The following is a 19,059-nucleotide window of genomic DNA, read 5'->3' on the forward strand; positions in this document are numbered from 1 at the left end:
CCTTAAAAAAAATTATCATCAGCACTGTATAAAGAGAATTTACCTTTCAATGGCACTGTGATTAAGTGGGCAAGCAGGATCGGGCCCTTACTGAAATTCCAGATCCTGGTTGGGGTGTTTAAATGACTCGGGGACTTGGGGGAAATAATTTATATAAAATTCATTTTACATTAAAACAGTTGTCCAAGGAATCATTTCAACTTACTAGAGAGTATACAGTTTGAACACAGACAACTTGACAGAAAAACATGATATAGCTTAATCCTTAGTACCAATATTTGTGTTCTAATTTCACTTCTGAGCATCATTTCTTTTGTACAGCATGCACTGTATAATTAATAGCTTTGCTTATTCCCACTCATGACATAAGGATATTTAAAACCCTTACAGTTTGACATTTCTAGGTTTTCTTGTGCTCCATTTAAGGAAAATGCATGTTATGATTCACAAATGATGTTTTTTTTTCAGTATATAGTTGGAGTATGTAACTTCAGTTTGCAAATAGTCCAAAATGTGGCCAAGTAGATTTAAGGGAGAATGATGTTCCTGTAATCTTAGCAGCTAACCCTTCTGTACTGATGAACACCAGGCAGTCATGCTTATCTAGCACAAAGATCTTTCTTCATTTAATGCCCACAGCTTGAGATAGTCAATCTTGCCCAGCATGCGCCTCAAGTATTTCAGATTTTTATTTGTGATTTTTGTGTATGTCCCTGTGCTATTTCTGCTACTATGAGTCAATAGCTACTTATCTACCCATACAAGGCCATAATCAGAGGCACTGTTATACTGGTGTATGAATGACCATATTGCACATATCTCAGTGCACAATCACTATCACAATTGTAGCTGTCGGGTAAACAATTATAAATGGAGCCATTTGTTTATAGCCCAACAAAATAATGATAAAATGATAAAGCTTTAGCTATGATTTTTACTGTAAACCATAAATAAAGTTGAACCAACTGAACTACCAAAACTGCATTAACATCTATCTGATGTTTTAAACAATCCATAGCCACTTCCATCTAATAAGCTCAAGTGAATAAAAATGGATATACAAAGAAATAAGTTTACTTGACTCTTTAAACTCCATAGGGCTATAATTCTTTAAAACTGCTTTTATCATTAGATAAAAATATTATTAAACATTATAATTTTTTTAAGTCGCATGAGTTATAACTAAAACATTAGACGATTCACATAATAATCAATCATAAAACAGGACAACAGTCTCAGTTATGAAATGTAGAGAAATGAAATGATCTATGTTGCTTTAGTAAAAAAAACTCTTCCATTTAGTTTTGAAAGTTCATCGATCATTGGATGCAATATAAGATTTAGGCGAAACTCCCATGTGTAATAAAGCACCAATTTGCTTGATTATGGATGGTTATTTAAAGAGACTGGTATTTATTCAGCATTTGTGGCAGATTTTTTTTTTGAATCATGTTGCTTTTTTTTTTAATTGTCATATACTAGATGGTCAAGGGGTACAAGTGACTCCCCGAGAGTGAGAAGGCTGGATGACAATGACAGGTTTTGCTTCAAAGAAGGTAAGGTGTTTATTCTTAATTGGTGGATGTAATAGAGAATCTAGCAAAATAGTTTCAGTCTCTGACTTTTAAAGGGTAAAACACCTTCGGCAGTTACGTTATTCAAAAATCAGCACAAGCAATAAGGTTCCAATGTCTGGAGGCACAAGATATGGAAAGTTCACAGAGTTCTCATTCAAATCAATAGGAGTCTTTCCACCAACTATTGTGACCTTTGGATCTGGTCCCATGGTGTCTGCAATCCCTGTACACCATGGAATAGTGCCCCAGGAGGGTTGTTTTTTAGTATCACTCAGGGAGTGTTGGTGTAAAGACATGGAATGGCCATTAGATCTTCAACTAGGTGGTTCCACCAGCCAAACATTCATGCATAGGTGTTGCATGCTGAACCACCATCACATACCCCTACAGATCTAAGGTCACACCACAAGTCACAGTGTAGGGCTTCTACTACTCTTTGGCTGGTCTGGGAAGATTTTGTCCTCTATAGAGCACCCATTTGAAAAAAAAAAACTATTCAGATTTTGTGACTAAGGAGAATATTTGGGGCTAAGAATGAACTTGAGATGAACTAAAATGGAAAGTTAAGTAACTAACACATAATTGAAGTTGGAGATTGTTGTTTTATGGCATTTTCATGTGTGTGGGGGGGAAGACTAATCAAACAGCTGAATTTATCCATGCTTCATCACTGAGTAAATGAGGCGATGCCATTTTCCAGGCATTTATATAAGCAGGCCAAGAGACCATACAGCTTTCAAAAACAAATTGTTAGTAGCTGTTCTTCTGTTGTTTTAGTAATTTGATGCTTTTGGTTATTTGTTTTATTTAGTTGGGAACATTAGTTATCGAGAAGAAAAACATAGCACAAGAGAAGAAAAATAAATCTGAATCTTTTGATGATTCAGTAGTGGAGACCTGGGACAACTTGCCTTCCATTTCTCAAAATGAGAAATTAAAATAATGAAAAGCCTTAAAACATCAAACAATGCCCGACATTTTAAGCATGGATATGGTGGGTGTTGGTAAATGGTGGAAAGCATTTTCAGGCTACTCAACCATGCCACTGAATAAAATCAGTGATGAACCTCAGTACCGCCTGAAAATTCCCATATACTGTATCATTAAAAAAAACCTAGAGCAATTTAACATTTTCTTGCCAATCCAGGCCTCTTTCAGGTTTCACAACAAAAATAAATCTTGTATGGGTCACACAAACAATTCACCCAGTTTCACAAACCTGAGCAGCAGATTCCTGGGACTGGGAGCCCAGAAAATATTTCAGCTATCTCCAAACTGCCTATATAGCCCTTAACTTCTGAGAGAAGAGCCTTAATTTTCATGAGAATTCCACTCGTAAGAAAGCTCAAGATTCCTCTCTTGCCTTTGCATTAGTTTAGGGGTGGGGAGGTAGTTCTCTCTAATCTGACCCATGCATTCATATTGCACTCATTACCACGGTAACCTATGGATTGCAAATCTGCTTCCCCACTTTGTTGCTTTTAAGGGCGGGAGTAGCTTACTCCCTTATCTTCTATTTTTAGGGTAGCATCTGTTATTCCTGAATGAGTCTTGTTTGGGGATGAGCCTGTCAGCTCCCTTTTTTCTGCAGGAGCAGGGCAAGAAAACACCCTATTCCATTGCTGGGTACTCTGGAATCAGCATAAAATATGCCAGATTGCCTTACATGACAATCTGAAATGTCAAGAGAAACTGAAAAGATGGAATGCACTGAAAACTCAGCCAAATGACAGGTTTCTCAGAGCCCTAGTGAGTAACACTTCAGTGGAGCTTCTCATTTGTCTCCTGCACGTAAAGAACTGGATCTGCCCATAACAAGTTGTTTTTAGAGAATTTCTTTATGGTTTTATATATTGCCACCACCAATTAGTTTTGTTTTATTTTGTCAGGGCATGGTGGAATGCCCCACTATCTCCTCTGTGTGATTTTTTCTGTCATGGCAACATAAAAGAGAGATTTCTTTACATCAGACATGATCATTAACACAATAACAGAAACCAAACACACTCAAGGGCACACATATAAGGCAAACAAGTAAATTGGAGGGTCCCTTGCATTCTCCAACATTTATAGTTAGATATTTGTGCCCTAAGTAATTTTGATCTCTTAAGAATTACTCCATCAGTGGGCCTTCATACTAGGTCCTCTCTGAGTTGCTTTCACTCTATTCTTCATCAATATGGAATACAAAGGTCTCAATTTCACCCTTCTTAGAGCTCACTTTCTGAACATAGGGAAAATCAATGTCCAACTTGATCCCCAACAGTTATGTTTGTTCCCAGCCCATGATCCCTTCTAGAATTAACCACCACAAAAACATACAGGAGTACCCATGGTGTTCCAACAATGATTCCTGATATCACCTCTAGACACATCTCACAGCAATAGGAACTAGCTTAAATAGTACGTATATTTTCTTATCACTTTACAGAAAGTCTACACATGTCATAGGGTGGCCCCACCCAGAGTGTCCTCCTGCTCTCCTGCTGCTGGCTACAGCACCGCCAGTGTGCCGGCCGCAGTTTTCCCAGTAACTCGACACCAGGATCTCCTACCTCAATAATACGCTCTTTAGGGCTGGTGCAAATGGGGCAAAAGATAAGTCCCAATATACAGTCCATTTACCATCCCAGTGCAAGCAGTCCTTAAAATCCTGAACCATCTCATGTATTGACATAACCTACACACAGGCTCCTCATTGGTCCTCTTCTGTCCCTCTGCCGAGACAGCCACCTGAGCCCTTACAGCTGGAGTGAAACCCTGATCTTCCCCTCAGTCTCTGTGCTGGGAGCCTCCTCACCAGGAGAGCACCTCTCATGCCTCCTGGTCCTCTGACTATTCCCCAGGATCCCACTCTCCAGCCCTGGAGATGTCAACAGGTAAGCTCCTCCATTGCTCTCCTGCCATGTCCAGCCCTTGGCTCCAGCTCTCTTGCTTAGAAGTCAGCAGGCAACTCCCTTTGCTGCTCTCTGGCCCTCAGCTCTCTCCAGTCCTGGTTCTCTGGCTTGTGGAGGTCAACGAGCAAAGCCCTCTTGGTACTCTTCTGCCCTCAGTCTTCTCCCATGAACCAACTACAGTGTCCTTCCAGGAGCTTCCACACTCCCCCTGCTCCCACCTGCTCTTTTCTGAGTCTCAGGGAGTTCTGACTCACTAGATCTCTTAATCAGATTCTACATGATTCTTTACAGCCCCAGGTGCCATTCTACCCTCTTAATTGGCCATCTGACATTGGGAAGCTGGACCTGCTTCATTTACAAGGGCCAGCCACCCTGGTAACATCACCGTTTGAATTTGTAATTAGAATGCAGGAGGCTAAGAGAATTATACCTATCTCATAGAGTTGGAAGGGACCCCGAAAGGTCATCGAGTCCAGCCCCCTGCCTTCACTAGCAGGACCAAGTACTGATTTTGCCCCAGATCCCTAAGTGGCTCCCTCAAGAATTGAACTCACAACCCTGGGTTTAGCAAGCCAATGCTCAAATCACTGAGCTATCCCTCCCCCCTGATTGAAATGCTGTCCTCAGAAAATTTTATCGGGACTGTCCCGATATTTGCTTGTTTGTCCCGCGTCCTGACCGAACAAACAAGCAATTTTGCTGTCCACTCCAGCGCACAGGCGGAGGCCGGAGGGGTTCTCACCCCCCCCCGCCCCAGCCCCGCCCCCTCCTTCCCCATTGGATCCCTCCCAAAATCCCCGCCCTGGCCCCGCCCCCAGCCCCACCCCCTCACTACCCTCCCCAAATCCCCGCCCTGGCCCCGCCTCTTCCCCAAGCACGCCACATTCCTCCTCCCTCCCAGGCTTGCGCTGATCAGCTGTATGGTGGCGCAAGCCTGGAGGGAGGGGGTGGCCCCCAGCACTCACCCTGTGAACTGCTCCAGTCCAGCTTCTCCAGGAAGGTGAGCATGGCCCGGCAGAGATCCCGCAGCGGCTCCCTCCGCCCAAGCCCCCGGTAGAAGGCGAGGCAAGCCTGGGCCTCCTGTGCCGCGCCCATGGCTCACAGAGCAGCCTGGCCCAGCCCGGGCGGGGAGGGCGGCCGGGAAGCGAGCCAGGCTGCCCCGGGGATCTAGCACAGCACGTGGACTTGGCAGCTCCAGACCGGGGCGCGCTCAGCTGTTGCGGCCACCATAGAGTCAGGTGGAGATGGGGTTGTGTTGCCTGGCGGCGGCAGCGGGGCGGGGGGGCGCGGTGCTCCAGCGGCTTTCTTTTTTTTTCCTTCCCCCCCCGTCCCAATATTTCATCTTTGTCATCTGGTCACCCTATGCAGAAGTAATTCTCATGTGCCAATGAAAGCTACACATGTATTTAAGGACGAGTAGATCCAATATTGCTTTTGGTTGACAGACATGATACCATTTTAGCTGAGAATACTAAAAGCCATTGTACTGATGCTCTAAATAGATAACCTAGGGTATGTCTACACAGGGATAAAACATATGTGGGCTGGCCCAGGTCAGTTGACATGGGCTGAGGCTCCAGGGCTGAAAAATCACTCTGTAGATGTTTGGGCTTGGGGTGGAGGCCTCCGAGGGAGGAGTGTCCCAGAGCTCGGGGGTTAGCCTGAGCCTGAACGTCTAAACAGCAAATTTTAGCCCCAGAGCCCAAGCCCCTGAACAGAGCCAGCGGTGAGTCATTTATCCCTGTGTAGATGTACCCCTAGAAAACAAATTCAGATTAAGATGTGTCCAGATGGTTGGGATTCCTGACAACATGAAGACAGGAGAGAATTTTTTCCCAATGATTCTGGCAAAAAAATAATTCCTGGTCTTTTACCTAAAATTACATAGCAAATTTTCCCCAAAGCGCTGTGGGCAAATTAAGGCTGTGCTGGAGTGAAAATTTAAGGAGGAAAATAGATACAGTACTAAAAGCTAAAAAATATATTTGCTGAATCACTACTACAATTACTCTTGCTATCAAGTTCAAATTAGAAACAGAAAGATTTTAAAAACCTTTTGGCCACCAAGTACTGTCGGATGAGGAAGCAGATCTGTGATTCAGGTGCTTTTACACTTATTATTGCAATGAGTTAAAACATAAAATCCCAAGCCACTATTCTGATACTAAATCTGAAGTAAGACCTTCGACTTATGTTTTGCATTGAGTTTAATGGAGTTACTTTGAATGTACATCACTGCAATCAGGATCTAACCACTCAGAGGATATTGGAAGGAGATTAAACGTGATCTTAATCAGCAATATCCCAGAAGATCCAAGGATTTTCAGTTTACAAGATTGTACAACTGTTGGAGAGTTGGATACATTTCAAATGCAGTTGTTGATAAGAGATTTGCAGCAGCCTAAAGGATCTAGTTTTTAAGGACCTGAAAGTTGACAAACAAACCAAACATCATGGAGGAGTGAAATAGAATGAGTGAACCTACAAGTGAGAAGGATATGCTCTGTTCCGGATGGAATTCAGAGGATATTTATGAGATCTAGACCTTTAAACTAGTTTTATATGATTAATTTGTACTTTATTAGATAAATTTATGACATTCTCTTTTAGGCCCCAATTTAACTTTCAGATATGAAAATAGGTATTTTGATGCCCAAGGAATTTTGCTTTGAGTACTCAGATGTTGGCTATTCAGTTTTTGAGAATTCTGGGCATTCAGTTTTTCAGAGTTTGAGTATTGAGCATACAATGTTATATAGTAAGGGTCTGATCCTGCAGTCCTATTTTAATCAAGTGATATTCCCATAGGATTTAATGTAAATTTTGCCTGAGTATTAGCTGCAGGACTAGCTGCAAGACCATACATCTTGAGGGATACCCTCTCTAATGTCATCAGCATGGCAAATTCAACAACCCAATCTGTAATTCTTGAGGCAGAGGACGATTTCCATTTCATTCACATTAATGTCTCGTCCAGCATAAGAACACATAAAATCCATCTTCCTGATAGCTCTAAAGTAATAGGAATAGTTGATACATATTCTGGAATAAATGAGAATCCCCAAAAATGATTAACATAAAATGAATTGTATTGGTGCTAATCTATGGATGAAAGGTTTTGATGCAGAGATTAAAGATTAGAATTTAAAAAGTGGGGCATATAAATGTATATACAAAAATAATGTGTGCATGTATTTACTGTGACTGTGTATGAAATGACAGTAATTATGCATGCAATTAGTCATTTATACATGTAACTGGTTCTTCTACGCACTTACTACAGTTGTGTGTGCAAATTTAGTAAATATGTGTACTAATTAGTCATGCAAATTTGGAAAGCTATACCTTTGGAAAATCAAGCCTTACATTTTAACCTTCTCTGTCATAGGGTTGGGTTAACCATAATGGATCTTGAAGGTACCAGCAGAAATCTAAATAACCAGAAATGTTCTAAAACATGTGCTGGTATTTGTAAAATAATACGCATTGTTTGGTGGACTGTATTTCAGGATTTCTGCTAATCTTCTGAAAGCTATTTCCAAAAAAAAATTCTCAAATCCTACTAGGTTTATATCTGGAAAAAGAGCTATAAGATGGTGTTGTCTTAATTACAGAAGTGAGTTTTCATTATTTGGATTATATACTGCAGTAACATTCTTAGACCTTGTTTAGCATAATTATAGAAAACCAACTAGACATACATATACAAATTATAATGGTTTATTATGATTGCCTGGAGCAATTAAGGCTTAAAATTAGAATTAAAGGTTGTACAGTTTGATGTAGAAGACCCTATAGAGGATTAAAATTTTAGCATCACTTTGTTCTCCGGGCAAAAAGTTGTCATCAGGAAATATAATACTTATTTTTTGCTCGATTAATTATAGCAAAGGCATAACAGAATATACACTAAAGAATGACCAGTATGTTATTCATGAGTCATCAATTAAATGAAAAGTGAATCTACTATTCACTATAGTATTTTCAGTCAATGTTAGTTTGAAGATAAATCCCTGGCCTATGCATGTTCCTTCTCTTTATCCTAAACTGCAGAGCTTTCCATGGCACAGATGGGATTCTGAGTCTCCTCGGCTGGGGTCTCTGCTAGATGAGGTCTCCTCCTTGCACAGCTGACACACAACTTTTAAGCCTCTTTTGGGACTTGTATGTCCCCAAAAGGCACTCCAAGATTTGTTCTTCAAGCTCCATGCAGAACTCCCATTAACATCACTAGAAGATTCGTGAATAGGAGAAAGGAAAAAGGTACAATAGATGCTTTCAACACAGATCCAAGAAAATAATGTCCTAAATTTGTATATGTTTTTAAGTGCTTTGCTGAATTGTGGTTTAACTGACTAATCATATACTTAACTTCAAACATATGCTGAAGAGCATCCCTTTTTAGCAAAGCACTTAAGCATATGCTTGAAGTCAGTAGGACCAGAGGTGAAAGTGGGCCAGTAAGGGCCGGTAAGGCATACCTGTAAGAATTGGCCACTGGTACCGGTCTGTACACAGCCGACGTTAAAGCACTGCCACAGCAGCACTTTAACATCACTGCCCCTTTTGCCCCCCTCCCCCAGGTCCACCAACTGGGGGCAGGGAGGAAGGGGCAGAAGGGGGTAGCTGCCCCGGAGCCCGGAAATTTAAAGGGCCCGCGGCTCCCGGCTGCCGCTGCTGCTACCACAGCACCAGTTGGAGCCCTGGTCCATTTAAATCACTGCTGGAGCTCCGGGTGGCGTAGGCCGGGCAGCGTGGAAGGGCTTGCTGGGGGTGGCTGACACCCAGCCCCGTCCCTTCTGCCGAGGTCCCGCCCCTTCCGCCTGCCCAGAGCCAGGCCCCAATACCGGTAAGTCTTTTATGTGACTTCCACCCCTGAGTAGGACCCAGTTGCACCAGGGTGTTAGTTTGCACATTCACCTTAGTTTTATTGAATGCAGTTTACTATATGACTTTCTGTAAGAAAGATTTACTCAAAGTTTTCTTGGTGCCAAGTCCTCCAAACCTTCATCTTCCCTACAAATTTCCATAGCCAAATTAAAATAAGTTTTAAATAGATTTTATTTCTCAAGGAATATTAACAGTTCTGTCTATTAATAAGAAAATGGTGAACTGAAAGGTATTCGGCTGAACTTTCAAATAATAAAGTTCAGTGAGCTATTACAATTTGCTTTTGCAACTTTATATCAGTCTGGTCTCATGTTAATATAATCAAATACAAAAATCTCCTTGCAATTTACATCTCCCTGGAAAACAAACTACCTATTTATTCAAGTCTCTGCACATATTAATCATGCGAGAGAGAATGAAACATGAAAAGGCAGTGTTTAAAATGTGTAAAACAAACATTTATAAGATACAATCAAATATGAGCACAAATTTCAACTTATTCATGGTACACAGTACATGACGTGAAGATTGATGGGGATGCTTAAGGGAAGTTCTATTAGAAGAAGAGTGATGTTCAAGATAACAAGGTTACCACACCATTATGCATTTTCTGCATGGAGGAGCAGGTAAGCCTCATTGACCATCAAAATACTGTATCAGTAATCAAAGTCCTTGAAGGCAAATATTAAAAATATTGTACTGTATCTTAAATGAGACCAAGGAAAGAATCAGAAAATTCATTGCTAGAAATGGTTATATAACAAGAAAATTTTAGAAAATGCATGGATTTAAAAAAAAATCAAGGGAAATGTGTTTGCCAAGTGCCATTTATATCTAGAATAATTACAGAATGCAGTACATTAACAAAAAGCAATAGTATTAAATTGTTTTGTATTCTCTATATACTATGAGAGATATACTCAGAAAAATGAAACTGATCCAACTGTCAACAACTAATGTTGGCAGGGGAAAAAATTAAGAAACTGTTATACAAAACACAAAACAAAAGGCCATTAAGAGCTCTGGTAATACATGATTTCTGCTATAAGTTCAAATAAAATAAAATGAAATAAAATAAATGGTCAAGAAAAATAAAATACTTTCTATTAGTGGCCAAATACAGGTCTGCACGGTAAGTCCATTTCAGTTATTCACATAATTTAAGTCAAGTTCCTTCATACGGAGAAAACCATGATGAGGAAAGATCCATAATCACGGAAAGCATAAGTAAAATTCCACAATATTTTTCAGAGGAAAGACTCAAATACCTTTGGAGCAACAACAGTGTCAAGGAGAGAAAAAATGTGTGAAGTAGCAGCAGATTCATTCATATCCAAAACCACAACACTAATCTGAAAAAAGAAGATCCAGACCAAGAAAAAAAAAAGGGAGAGACATGAATAATTCATTGATATAATGTAACGGGAAATGTTACATGTACCATATGTGGGCTAAAATAAGTAGCAATCCATTAAGAGTTTATATGTTGTCTTCTTAACAACCAATATATTGTAACTCCATAGAAAATAAATGGTAAATAATTGTCTCAGTGACACAGTCATTTATCTAATTCACAACAGTGTTGTGAGCCATGATTCATTAGGTTTGTAATACGCTTTGAAATCCTGAAATGAAAAATGCTAAAGATGCTCCGAATATTATCATCATAATACATAGTATTATTCTTGTCATCAAACAACATGCCTTAGGAAAAGGCACTTTTACATATCAATTAATTTGTGAATTAATAGCTTAATTATTCCAGTGTAAACTCTCTCTTATGATTTGACCCGATCCTGAATCTAGTTTATAAGGCACTAATGTGTTGGTAAGCCCCTGGAGGCCATATATACTGGCTGTACTCTGTACCGTACACTTGGTGAAAATCACTCAGATGCGTAATTCAAACCTAAACATGCTCTGTGGGTAGGCGCAGGAGCTGTGGAGACATTATTAGAGCTGGTCAGAGAAACCTAGATGGAATTATATTCAATCAGAATATGCATTTCTGGTGAAATCGAAACACTTTATGAAATTGGGTCAATTTCATCAGATTTTTATTTTGGAAGAAAACTGGGGTGGGGGGAGGGGGCAAGAGGAGTTCAAACAGTGCTTAAAATGTCCATCTTGATATTTTGGAATAAAATGTTTTGATTTTTCATTTTGAAATGACTTTTCATTTTGAATTTTTTAAAATGTTGTATTATAAAAATTAGATATCAAACTAAAATATTTTGAATTTTCAAAAGAAAATATTGTGATTTGTCTAAATGGAACATTTCCACCAATCCAAAACTAAGCATTTTTTTCAAATTTTTGCTTTCGTGGGGAGTTTGGAAATGTTTAGTTTTCACTCTGATTTGAAACAAAACCTAATTTCAAAAACTCAAAATCTTTCATGAAAGGGAACTTCTGTTCTCCGTACAGCTCTAGAAATCCTGTATCCTCTCTACCTTTCCCACCCCTAAATTGCCATCACCACATGGATAATCTTCATCCTAAGAGGTCCTAACTTCGACAGCCTCCAAACAATCGTTTGGCACGGGAAGGCTATCTTTAGGCTGTGTGTGTCAATACAGTACTTCCTCAGGTCACTGACAACCAGCAGATCAAGAACTCCTCTCCCTCTGGGATAATGGGGAGGAAATTCACATGCTCATTGTCTCCTCTGATGTTATTCCACTATACCCATACCTAGCAATTGACATGGGCAAAGTATGAGCAGATGCATGTGTGCTACATCTCTAGAATGTTGTCATGGGTCATCACCAGAACTTTGAACCTTCAGCACCAAAACAGGTCTCTATTACCAGACCAAAAGGAGAAATCCTGTTATGTGGTATCAGTACAAGCCTCTCATCATCTGTGGAACCACCAGCAGACACACACAACTCAGTGTTAGAACTCCCATTAACTTTAACACACACTATTTCTTCCTACATGGGGAGAATTGGAGTGTAATCGTTTTCCCTCCGTGCAATTCCTATGCAATCCCATGCTGTTCACTCTTCATTTATTTGAAGTCTGGTAACCTATGTTAGGCTGATTGGACAATCTTATTTTAAACCAACTTGGCCAGATATTCTCTGCTGATATAAATTTACAAATTTCTATTGAAATCAGTGGTTTTGTGCCAATTTATAGAAGCAGAGGATATGGCCCATTATTTCTAGTGTCACATAATTAACACAACTCAGTGTTAATATATGCCAGTTTGTGGGGAGCTTTTTTGTTAAAGATCAATGTTAGCCTCCTCAGCTACAGAGCTCTGATGAGCCACATGTATTGTGGCACTGCTCAGTGTAGCCCATGATACTGCTTGAGCTTGGATAACAACTTGGGAAACAGAGGAGTAGAAGGGTAGGTATAAAGCTTGTCTTTCCAAGAGAATAGGAAAGCATCTGTCAAGGAGCCCTGCCCTGGAACAAAAGAGTTGGCCCTTTCTGTTGAGATGAACAGCATATAGGTCTCTGAGAGGCCTGAAAAATGAATCTCATGACATTCAGCCTGAGACACCACTCACCATCTCCGCTGACCAATCTACTCAGGTGATCCCCCAAGCTATTTTTAACACCAGAAAGTTAGAACACTTTGAGATTCATTGCATTGCTGATACAAACTCCCAAGTATGTATTAACTCTTTACAAAGTCTCATGCAGCCTCTTCCTGCCTGTTCACATAGAACATCACTGCTGTGTTATCTGCGAAGATAGAGAGGATGGAGTTTTCCACGAAGATTTGTTTGTATTTATAGTTTTGTATTAGTTTTTTTCCAAATACAACAAATATTCCAGAATACCAGATTCATCATAATATACAAAGTAAATAAAGAGTTAGGATAAAGGGAAGGGAGGAAAACCAACATATTTATCTTTATGGTCTAAGTTAATCACAGACCTTTAAAAAGTCTGCCCAAATTTTCTTTTTCGGGCATTCCCTTTTTGCAGAATGCCAGTCATTCATTAGATGTAAGGTCAGCCATATGACTGAGCCAAGCATCAATATTTGGTTGTCATTGACTTTTTCCATTTTTTCCAGATTAATTTTTTAGCAACCAAAAGTTTGGCACCACAGTGGGGGTCGGCCTCAATGGCCCAGAGCTGGAGTTGACAACCCTTAATCAGAAGAAGTTGGTACCACAGCACGTCTCATTCCAGATGACACTCTATCTTTTCCTCTTGGTAGTTTACCAGTGGACAGTACTGGAGACTTTGACCTTCTAGAGGAGCTCAGCTCCTTTAAGGAACGGTGTTCCTATCTCTGCTTCTTCCTTGGCACTGGAGAAGGGGATTGGTTAGAGTTTCCAATACAACGTCCAGAGAGGCACTCCTAACCGAGGAGCACTCAGTGCTTGCACTGAGGGTGGACGCAGGGCAGCCTCCATGAGAATGTGACACAGTCTCACCTCTCCATCCTTTTTAGTCCAAGGTTTATAGTCCCTGCAGATCTGACAGTGGTCTCAAACTGTCATTGGCACTTAAGGAATTTGGAATGATGATCACTTACTGCAGCCAGCAGCAGCTTAATGCCCACAGTCTGAGGCATACCCTTGTACCGAGCGACCGTACCCTTTGTATAAAAGAAGAATCCAATGCCCAAAGTCAGAATAAGGAAATAACAAAGAAAACCTACACTCATTTACACTATCAAGAGTACCTCTAGCTATTTTCAGAAGGGAGATAATCCCTCTGCAGTTGGAGAAAACTTGCAGTAAACAAGCCTATGTGTTCCGACTACCAACCATGGGCAGTAAGAAGAAACGAAGGGTAGAGGCACTCCAGGTGCCCCTCTATACCATGATGCAGCAGCATGAGACTCCTGAAGGTGCCCATGTGCCCTGACAGGTACTGCTTAGGGAAAAATCTCCAACTCTGGTGCACTGGGTGTGCACACACCTGAAGTGGAATGGACTTGTGCAATCACTCAAAGAAGAACTCCCATTAACTTTAACACACACTATTTCTTCCTACATGGGGAGAATTGGAGTGTAATCGTTTTCCCTCCGTGCAATTCCTATGCAATCCCATGCTGTTCACTCTTCATTTATTTGAAGTCTGGTAACCTATGTTAGGCTGATTGGACAATCTTATTTTAAACCAACTTGGCCAGATATTCTCTGCTGATATAAATTTACAAATTTCTATTGAAATCAGTGGTTTTGTGCCAATTTATAGAAGCAGAGGATATGGCCCATTATTTCTAGTGTCACATAATTCTAGAAAAGTAGTGATCACACAGTACTACCAGGGACTCCTTTTTTTAAATCAAGCAATATTTTATTTGAATAAAGTGTATTGAATTGTAAAACATTTTAGAAAAGCTAAGACAGTGTAAAGAGCTCTGCTCATTAGTGTATTACTTACACTATGAAGGTGTAGCTTCATTTTCATGTAAATTTCCTCAGAGGAATGATGGGGTTCACATTACCTTCACAGCATTCAAGGTAACTGCAATTCTTCCTGAAAACTTGACATCAGAAACACAGAAAAGGCTTCCATTAGCACACAGTGGAGACTAACATAATGGTTACTTTAGTAGACTAGCTCTGGAGCAGTTTCTTTGTTTTGATGTTGTTTTTGCCACTTCTGATGCCCCAAGAACAATTCCCTCAACACCCTCAGCTCTTAACTTGGATAATAAGTCAAAGAGCACTCTCTCTGAGAACAGGGGATGGGGAGGAGACAGGCCCACAGCTACTCAAACCCTCCCACTGGCCCCTGGAGCTAGCTGGGTGCAACAAGGGATGGTACAGCATATGCCCTGCCCATCTGCCAATAGACTAAAGATTCTAGCGATAATGTCATAAATATCAACACCCTCTCCCCCACACAAAACTGCACTGAGGAAATAAATCAATGCTCAGAATCTTCAGCTACACATTCCCCAAGTCCACTCTACAGGAGCAGTGTGGAATGGGTAGGACAGGGCCCCAAAAGGTAGGGGGCAGTCCATGGGGATCCTAATTCTCAACTGTAGTGAGGTGGGGGTGCCATTGAACAAAACTGTAAACCCTGTATATGATGGAAACCACTTCAAGAAAGGGGGTGCAGCGCACCCCTAGTTCCAGTACCTATGACTCCACAGATATCAGGCAGCTGCACAGAGGGAGTCCAACTCTGGCAGCATGGATGGACTAATAGTTCTGTTGCCATTGGCTCACAGACCTCAGATATGCTCTGTAACTGCAAAGGAAAGTCAGAGAGTTAATGCTGCCTCAAGCAGAATTCACTGTCCACATCTCTTCATTTGGATCGACCCACAGATTTAGAGTGTATGGGGTGCACACAGAGCAAAAAAGATGGATATAGTAATTATAATAGAAACCTTGAAGTGTTGCTCCCACAAAACCTTAAAGTAGTACAAAAAAGGACTAGAAGGTGCAGTATAACAGTCTAAAATGATGAAATTAAAAACTTAAAGCATGAAAGGAAATTATGTATTTCTAGTTTTGTTCAAAATGTAAAACTATTTGAAAGAATCCATTGTGAATGTAACATTGAAGTGACCTACAAAAATCAAACACCTGATGTCTAAAGCACACAACAAGAGAAACCTAGGTAAAACATCAAATGCAGTATACAACAGTGAGTGTTATAGTTACAAGGCAACATAAAAAGCTGAAAAGGGAGACATTAGAAAAGAAAGTAAAAATAAGAACGATGTTAATTGCCATGCAAAGCCTTTAAAAAAATCCAAAAAACAAAAAGCAGTGAGCTGTTCTTCAGCAGTCATCATATTGCCTATGTAGCTGTAAAATCAAGTCTAACCCAGGTAAATAAGGAATGCTGTGTCATTAGGAAAAATCAGAATTTCTAAGTAAAAATGAAAGAGCTGTTGATTTTAAGGCCTTTAAGGCCACAAGGTTTAAAAGAATGTAAATTTTCTAAGCATTCTAATTTAGCTATAACATTCAAAGTTCCAGTTCTGCATATACTTAAGCAATGAAGGGGTGGTGGAGGACGAGGTGATTCTGAATAAATCTTAAACTCTAAAAGTCAATCAAAGATCAATTTTACAAAAACAAAACTAGGGACATACTTTTTAATACCTAATTCATTGTCATTTATTACATCAGCCTTCGTAGCAATGTTTTAGTAAGCACGTTAACGGGATTATTTATATTATTTAGCACAATCCCGGAGAAATAAACAGCATGTTTATTTTAAAAGTCTCATGGTTTATTCGCTATAAAGTTTGCCATATAGTTTTGCATGTGCCATCACCTTAAACAGCTGTTTGTTTTCAAATAACTCTTAGGTTTTTACATTGAAATATATTTTCTTAATGCATGTAATGTGTATAGCCTTCTTTGCAGTGAATAGAAATTATGCCAGGGACATACCCAAAGATGTATGGGTTCCAATCAAAGAAGTACAGCACTGCAACCCTCCCCATAGTCCACAGCCACGATTCATCAGCTGAAACCACCTATTAGTTATAGCCTCAGAACACACCAGCAGGACTTAACATTACTGTCCACTCCTGGAGGAATCTCATGGAGACAAGCTATCCACTCATCTAGGCATTTAAAATGCAGTCATTCCTCTGTGTGTTTGAACGTCTGAAATCTATTCTGGTGTTTGAACGTGTTCTGGTGTTTGAACGTCTGAAATCTGCACAACTTCTTGGGCATTTTCACACAAACCTTCTCACATTTAGGTGCAGGGGTTGAACTTTCCTCCACTGATTGCCTAAATGTGACAGACTGTCTAAGCAAATGTTTAAAAGTGAGACATCCCAAAAGGGCCAAGAGGATTAGAGTGTGATATCTAGGGTGGGAAATTTTAAATGAAATGGAGAATTAGTTTCCTCAATAGAAGATCAGGTTTATTTTGTTATCTTATTATTTTTTAAATGTAGGAAATATGACATTTACTTCCTTATGGTGAATTTTTCAGACTGAATAAAATATTCTTTGTCCTGATTTCTGCCTCTATTATAACAATTCTTAATTCTGACCTTTATTTTGTTCCTTAAAGCAGAACATTTGGAGTCATACTTGGAATCATGCATATACTCTACTTACTTTTCCCATCTACTTCTCCCTTACAGTAAATTTTCCTGTCCTCAGAACGTTACCAGAATTTGTCCTTACCTCAATCCTAACTCTGCTGAAGTCTTTATTCATAACTTAACTACTTCTTGTCTCACCTATTGCGATTTCCTCTTCTATGGTCTTCCTAAACCCTTAATTCAAAGCTTTAGAGTCCAGAAAGCCAAGGCATGATTATTCTCTTGCTTCAGAAATAAAGCCATATTGTGCTACTTGTCCACTGCAGTGTTACTGCTTAAGGATGTTTCAGGACCGATTCAACCAGGCCTACAGGTTATCTCACAAATCCAAGGACAGAACCACCACTTATATCCATAGACCAGGTTTTATTTGCATACTTACAGAGTACTATACCACAGTGATCATATGGAATATAGCAGTTCAAGAAACTGGATATTTTCAGAAACACAAAGACAAAGACTTTTAGTCTCAATACAATCTTTTATATGCAGTATGACATGTTTTCTTTTTATTAACACCACCTTCTTTTCATTCACTACCCCCAAAGCTTTCCTTCCCATTTGAAAAATATTTATTATATACATGATGTTCCAAACTACTTATACATTGCTAATCATTAAATAAAGATTAGGCCTTTACCGTGTTATATAGGGTAAGATCACCTAACCCAGGCTTTACTACCTTATAACTGCCCTGGGCCCAGGATGATCAGGAAAAATACACTGCCACCATATCTCACCTACATTTTCTTGTCTAAATTATATCTTATGAGTAAAGGCATAAATTACACATGGCCCACAAGTGACAAGTAAACCATATATAACAAAAGGAACTCAAGGCTCTTTTGTCAGTCTCAGCCATTAGTCTTTCCATTTGGGGGCTTACGATCTTCCAATTTTAGCACCTTCAAAATTTTTGTATGTTACAAATATAAGCACCTGGAACATACCAAAAGACCAAGGGAAACGTTCTACGAAGACACTGGCTACTCTAGTCATTTTTATTACATCCTCCCACTGTTGCCACCACGAATACAATGCAATGTGGCCTACCAGAGTAGATGGGCTGCTAGAATTGTATCTTTGTTGTCTAACACTGTTTAGGGGACGTTTAGACAAAACAATGGTTAAAATATCAGGTATACCAGAGATACACTACTTCTGTAGTCGCTAGTGCCCCTGTAAGCACAAATAAACTGAGGGGAAACCACAACAGAGAATTTTTTTTAAATGGGTCATGAGGCTCTTTGAAAAGTATTTTTTTTATTCTTTGACTGAAGAACAATACGTAAAATACACTTGATTCTATACTGTGGCTACGGCATCATCTAATAGTTAGAACAAAAGACTGGCTATTGGATTGGCAGTTTATAATTATTGGATGATGATAGGATATCTCATAAAACCTCCCAGGATAAAAATAATAATTGATCCTGTTGATTCTTGAGAAGATAATTCTGCTCTCCCTCTCTCTTTCTCTTCCTCTGGTCCTTTCTCGCCCATCCCCCTTTTCTTTCTACCTTATGATTACTCTTATTTAGCCTTCAGATAACCATTTAAGTAACCCACTACATAGCCATAATAAGCACATTAAATCAATAATGTGGTACATAATCTCCTTGCCTTTTGTGTTAATATCATTTTCTTTTGCTTTTTAGACATAATATTCTGTATGCTTCCAG

The sequence above is a fragment of the Emys orbicularis genome, chromosome 14, assembly GCF_028017835.1.
Source record: "Emys orbicularis isolate rEmyOrb1 chromosome 14, rEmyOrb1.hap1, whole genome shotgun sequence".
Lineage (NCBI taxonomy): Eukaryota > Metazoa > Chordata > Testudines > Emydidae > Emys > Emys orbicularis.